We start from the raw sequence: 6,703 nt of genomic DNA, 5'->3' as shown, positions 1-6,703 counted from the left end.
AAATACTTCAACGTTTATTGTAAACAGCCTCAGAAAACTGTGAACACATCAAAAGATGGAACAGTCTCCCTTGTTCCCTAAAATCTAATCAGCAGTGCCCTTGTTCCCCTGAAACAATAATATGAGACGTATCTTTGACGTATATTGTTAGCGATTGTACCATAGGTGACAGCAAGTCTTCTAAGAAAGCCGAGATCTGTTCAGTAGGGAAACTGCAGTTAGAAACTATAGGACGTCCTGGTTGATCAGGATTATCGAGCTCTGCGTGGATATGAGAAGTAGTTGGAAACTTGTTGACGACTCTTCGAGATGTACTAATCTAGAGCTGCGAAGCAACCTGTTTGCGGGGTCCAAGTGGAAGGGGTCTTGTACTTGCGGAAAAGATTGTCACATTTCTGGTCAACAAGCTCATTATCAGCAGCGTTCGACTTCATAAAATGAGCTCTAAGGCGAAGGCGGCGGAAGAAACTCTCTACATATCGCATGGTATTGTACTGATCTATTTGAGGTTTGATTGGAACAAAATTATGTCGATTTTCCATCAAATTCGCCGAAAAATCCACTTTGCTAATAGTGATTGGTAAGATCATTTGAACAAGAAGAAACATGCCAAACTCGATCAACTTTTATCGTCTAGACAAGTGACTCAGATTCCAAATTATTACAACAAAAAGCTCGTCGTGTGTGTTCCACCTAAACTCCCACTGGGGGAATCTGAACGTGTCGTCTTTAAGTAAATGTTTAAATTTTGTTCCAATCAAACCTCAAATAGATCAGTACAATACCATGCGAGATGTGGAGAGTTTCTTCCGCCGCCTTCGTCTTACAGCTCATTTTATGAAGTCGAACGCTGCTGATGATGAGCTTGTTGACCAGAAATGTGACAATCCTTTCCGCAGACCCCTTCTACTTGGACCCCGCAAACAGGTCGCTTTGCAGCTCTAGATTATTACATCACGAAGAGTCGTCAAGAAGTTTCCAACTACTTCTCATATCCACGCAGAGCTTGATCGTCTAACCTTACCACCACGGAACTTGCAGCGATCCGATCCCTTCGGAATCGTCAGGACATCGTAATTAAACCCGCTGATAAAGGGGGAGCCGTTGTTGTATGGAGCCGAGATCTCTACATTCGGGAAGGTGATAAACAACTTTCGGATAAAAATTTTTATTCCAAACTTGCCGGTGATGTAACTCCTGAAATTCAAATTCTTGTCAAAAACCTAATTACATCATTGATTAGTAATAACGATATTTCAAAAGAGGCTTCCAACCGCCTTGTTGAAACACCTAAAGCGGCCAGATTTTACATGCTTCCAAAAATACATAAGCCTGATACACCAGGACGTCCTATAGTTTCTAACTGCAGTTTCCCTACTAAACAGATCTCGGCTTTCTTAGAAGACTTACTGTCACCTATGGTACAATCGCTAACAACATACGTCAAAGATACGTCTCATGCTCTAGGCATATTTGAGAATTTTCGTTTTAACAATGATACAGATAGATTCATATTCACACTGGACATAAAATCTTTATACACTGTGATACCTAATAATCAGGGTTTAATTGCTTTACGGTATTTTTAGACAAGCGGTCTGATAATTTTCCGAATACTGATACCTGATACGTTTAGGCCGAACTAGTTTTAACCAAAACGTGTTATACTTTCAATGGATTTTTATCACTCAGATATGTAATGGCGCGTCGCTATGGGGATGAACATGGGCCCCTAGATATGCGTGTCGATTTGTCGGCTACATTGAATCAAAAATTGTTCGCGTCCTTTACTGGACTCCAAACCGAGCCTTTATCTTCCGTAGTATTTGATGATGTTTTGGAGCCGCCGTATCTATGAAACTTTCTGATTTGGCAAAATTTTATTGACCATGTCACATCTTCCACCGTGTCTAAATTATACATACTCTACATCATCTGATAGTCTTCCTTTTCTGGACATGGTTGCTATTATCTCTGGTTTAAACTTAGTCCACCTCGGTGTTTTCTAAACCAACTGACACCCATTATTATCTAAATCGCAATTCTCTTCTCACCCTCGCCTACACTAAAATAGCCTCCCACATTCTCAATTGTTACGATTAAAAAAGATATGCAGTTCAAAAACTGATTTTAACCACAAAGCTTCCAAACATGATTGAATGTTTTACACGCCGTGGCTATAATCAATTCTGATCTAGCCAAGAAATTAAAAAAGATACTTCCCTTAAATCGGGCGTCGTTCATAACCCCTAGAAAACGACGGCGTTAATAAAACGTCAGACAGATGTCCATTGTTTAACACTATCACCCTTCAATCCTGCACATCAAAAGTTTTGTTAATTGATAATTATAAAATTCTTCAAAACGATCCAATCACAGTTAACCATCTTTTCAAACCACCTTTATGCTCGTACAGACGCGATACTAACCTCCGCGATACTCTTGTTTCAAGCAACGTTTACAACTCTGACAACCCCGTGAGCCAACCTGGCTCATCCCGTGTTTGTCGAAACGTTGCGCTACTTGCAATTTATCACGATAAGTCCTGTGGGTCAAGGGACTCGGGCAAATTTAAGTGCGGGATTCATTTACATGCGTGTCGACAAACCTCATTTACGCCATTGAATTCGTTAAATGCCAATTTACTATATTGGCGAAACAAAACGCCGCCTTGCGGATAGGTTTGTTGAACACCTAAGATTTATTCGCCTTAATTTGCATGGTTTTCCGGTTGCTGACCATTTTACACAACCGGATCACCACATTGATGACGTGCGTGTTTGTGGCTGCCAACTGACACCATATTACAATACCTCACCGTCGACACATGACTGAGCAGAAATTAATTCTGAGGGTTGGTTGTTTGAATCCAGGGGCATGAACGATAACTTAATTACGTGTAATTTTTGAGTCATGCTTCGTTGTGTGTGTATGTGTGTGTGTGTGTGTGTGTGTGGTGTGTGTGTGTGTGTATATATGTGTGTGTGTGGGTGTGTGTGTTGTGTGTGTGTGTGTGTGTGTGTGTTGTGTGTTGTGTGTGTGTGTGTGTGTGTGTGTAATATATATGTGCGTGTTCTGTTGCCGTCCGTATTCATGGCAACGCGCGAATTGTGTGACTCATTCATTTTTGATTATCTATAACGCATTGTATTTGTTTTGATTATTTGATTCTATGCAAATGTCTGCTGACCTGATGAAGAGATGTAATCTCGAAAGCTTGTCAATTAAACTTAAACACCTGATTAGGCATCAACACTCGTCGAGATAACTTTTGACCCGGTACACAGCTACACAGGCCACCTCTGCACATAGCTGGCATGCCTTCACGCACGCACGCCAACCGCAATCAGCAGCAGCTGATCGGGCTCAAATCTCCCAGCGAGCCACTTGCCCGCCGAGTTAGCAAGCTGTGGTTAGGTAGCTGCCTTTTGTTTGAATTAGAGGCGCGCGAATGGATTTGGATTGATGGCCAAAGAATGGAGAATCGTGTCGTACGTTTCAGTCTGTATCTCCGGATTGCGGGTGTATACGAGGAAACGATTTCGCACGATGCTAGGCGTATGTACTGTGTCCGATTTGAGCTCAAGTTGGATGAGTTACGCGTAGTAAATCGTAGGTATTATAAGGCTAGTAAATGACGAATTTCCCTTGTTTATTGATGTCACACTCCTTCCCTATTATCTACTCCTGATATATATATATATATATGCCGTATATTGCATATATATAATATCTATATATATATAAAGTTGTTCACCTCCTACCAGCCCCCCGCCCCCCGCCGAATTAGTCCGTACTCGCATAACTAGAGAACTCCGCACCTAGAGGAAAACTAAAGATATTTTCAGAATCAGCACGTCTGGGAGAATGGTTATGGTTCTGTCTGAGAAAAAAATTTTAAGTTAAAAAGTTAAAAATTGATAAAAATTATATTCATCAATAGATGGCGGTGCGTACAGATTAACATCACGTACGTGTGAATCCAGGGTGTATACCCTCAACGGCGCAGTGGCCTAATCCTTAGGGTTCGAGTCCCGACTGGGGAACATATTTTCCCCTTTTTTCCTTTTTTCCCTTTATACCTACCTCTTTAGTATGTATTATTTTTAATTTTTTACTTCTTTTTTTTCTTTTCTTTTTAATGTCTTTTATCTTTTGATTTCTTATGATTTTTTACTGTTTGGGATGGGATGGGATGGGATGGGATGGCATGCGCTGGGATGGGATGGGATGGGATGGGATGGGATGGGATTGGATGGGATGGGATTGGATGGCATGGCATGGCATTGGATGGGATGGGATGCGGTGCGATGGGATGGGATGGGATGGCATAGCATGGGATGGCATGGCATGGGATGTCATGGGATGGCATGGGATGGCATGGGATGCGATGAGATGGGATGGGATGGGATATGGGATGGGATGGGATGGGATGCCGTGCGATGGGAAGGGATGGGATGGCATGGAATGGGATGGAAGGATGGATGGATGCATGCATGCATGGATAGATAGATAGTTAGATTTTTTGGGTATTTTCCTTTCAACCAAGCGGTCACCAACTGAGCAACGCCACTGATTTCCTCGGGCAACGTCGGGTATCCCGCTAGTACATATATATAATATATGCCGTATGTAATTGAGGCTTTCACAGGCTTAAGTTTACCTTGTGCGTTGCTCTTTTGCGTGGTGATGCCATGTCAGTGTGTGTGCAAACAGCACGTGGCTAGTATGAATGCCACTATCTTAAAAAAAGATGGTCTGAAAGAAATTAACTAAATTTAAACTAAACGAAACCTTGAACCACATAGCTTGCCCCATGCTTGAATTCCCAAGTGCTTAGTTAACAATTAAGTCCCAATACAAGTGCGTCGCCACTTGCGAAAACACTATTTTATGTTTCAATGACATTCAGGTTTCGCTAATACCTTCTAACAATTCCTTGTAACTTGTAAGAGTAGTATTTGGGTATCCACGAGTTGTTCATGTAATGCCAACGAATTACACAAGATCTCATGGCGCGTATACTAATGAGCGCTAAACGAGATAGATATTACACTGCAATCAGTGATCACTTCGTCCAAACATAAACACGAACCCTACTGATATTCTAACAATCAAGGCGACGGACCTGGGACGTCGGTAGTCCGTCCATTGATGCTTCTGATTCTAGTTTCCGCCGCGCGAGGGCAGCACCGCCATGAACGCCCTGCGGAATGTCTTGCTCTGTCCGGCGTAGACGAAGAAGTTAACGCTCGAGTTGCAGCAGGCCATCACGTGTCCCACCCCGCGCAGCATCCCCAGCGGCTCCCGTCGCACCTCGAACACGCTCAGCAGCATCATGGCGAAGTACGGAGACCAGCAGACGAAGAAGGCGCCGACGACGATGCTGAACGTCTTTGCCAGCTTCAGATTCCTAACCAGCGCCTCGGAGAAGGAGCGAAGCTCCTCCGGGAGCTCCGTCGGCTGCGAGGAGCCGCTGCTCGTCGTCGGCGCCGGCAGCGGCTGGATGCACCGACGGTGTCGCCTAGCGACGAGCATCATGTACGCATAGATGACGACGATAGCGGCGCCGCAGATAGCGACGAAAACGGCGTCCAGAAGGAGCGTCGCCTTGCCGCTGATGACGTCATACAGACACGGCTTGTCGGGGGACCAGTTGTTATCGACGAAACTGACGACGCCGACGACGATGGCGACGCTCCAGCTGATCGCGATCATGGCGGAGACCACGCGCGGAGTCATGACTTGATGGTAGCGCAGCGGACGCGACACGGACACGTAGCGGTCGACGTTGATAGCGATGAGCGTTGTCAGGGAGCCGAACGCGAAGCAGGTGATGACGGCGAAGTGGCCGACGCAGACGACCATCGGTGGCCGATCGACGACGAACGTCGCCGGCGACAGCAGGCCAAGAACACCGAGGCCGACGTCGGCGACGGCGAGGTTGGCGATGAGCGTGTGCGCCGGCTCCTGCAGGTACGGCGTGCGCGTCACCGCCAGCACGACGACGGCGTTGACGACGATGTTGACGACACTGACGATGATCATCGGGTAGGCGAACCACTTGGGAATGCCCTCGGGCACGGCGCCGACGTCCGTCGTACCCGCGCTGCTGCTTCCGACGACGGCGCTGAGGTTTTCGAGCGCCGACAGCGAGAGGTTACTCGGAGGAAGGTTGTACAATGAAGCCATCGCGCTGCCGACTGCCGACTGCGACGTAGCACGGCCGGAGGTGACAATGCGACGCCAGCGCGTGATGCACTTGATCTCGCGCATTCGCACGTATATTATATATATATATATATATATATATATAAGAAACGTGTTCATTAGCGCAAGCAAGACTGTCGCCGTGTCGCGGGTTTTATCGCACGAACGCCATTCAATCTAACGGTATGGCATTCAACGATAGTCACTCCGCGGCAGACTAGATCGCGGACGGACGCGTTTGAAGTGAAGGATGAACAGAGGTCGTGTCTTTCAAAACCATTTGCATGACGAATTCTGACAGATTCTACAAACAGATCCCATTATTCGTATCGGACACAGGAATATATTAAAAGCAAATACAATGTCGCATGTTTACTGTTCATATGCGTATGTACTCTGTCATTACTGGCGAAGGTGGTTTTTTCCGAGCACCTAAACAGCTGCAAACACACAGACACACACACACACACACACACACACACACACACACACA

At 45.5% G+C, this 6,703-nt stretch overlaps 1 protein-coding gene across 1 annotated transcript in view; it reads right to left on the bottom strand.

The window, feature by feature from the left end:
- Positions 1-6,703, bottom strand: part of LOC106816552 (melanocortin receptor 4-like) — a 20,388-nt gene that overhangs the window by 11,786 nt on the left and 1,899 nt on the right. The gene's annotated exons all lie outside the window — the stretch shown is intronic.

Source organism: Priapulus caudatus, unplaced genomic scaffold (genome assembly GCF_000485595.1).
Source record: "Priapulus caudatus unplaced genomic scaffold, Priapulus_caudatus-5.0.1 Scaffold1413, whole genome shotgun sequence".
Taxonomy (NCBI): domain Eukaryota; kingdom Metazoa; phylum Priapulida; class Priapulimorpha; order Priapulimorphida; family Priapulidae; genus Priapulus; species Priapulus caudatus.
This window is presented reverse-complemented; position numbering and strand designations above follow the sequence as displayed.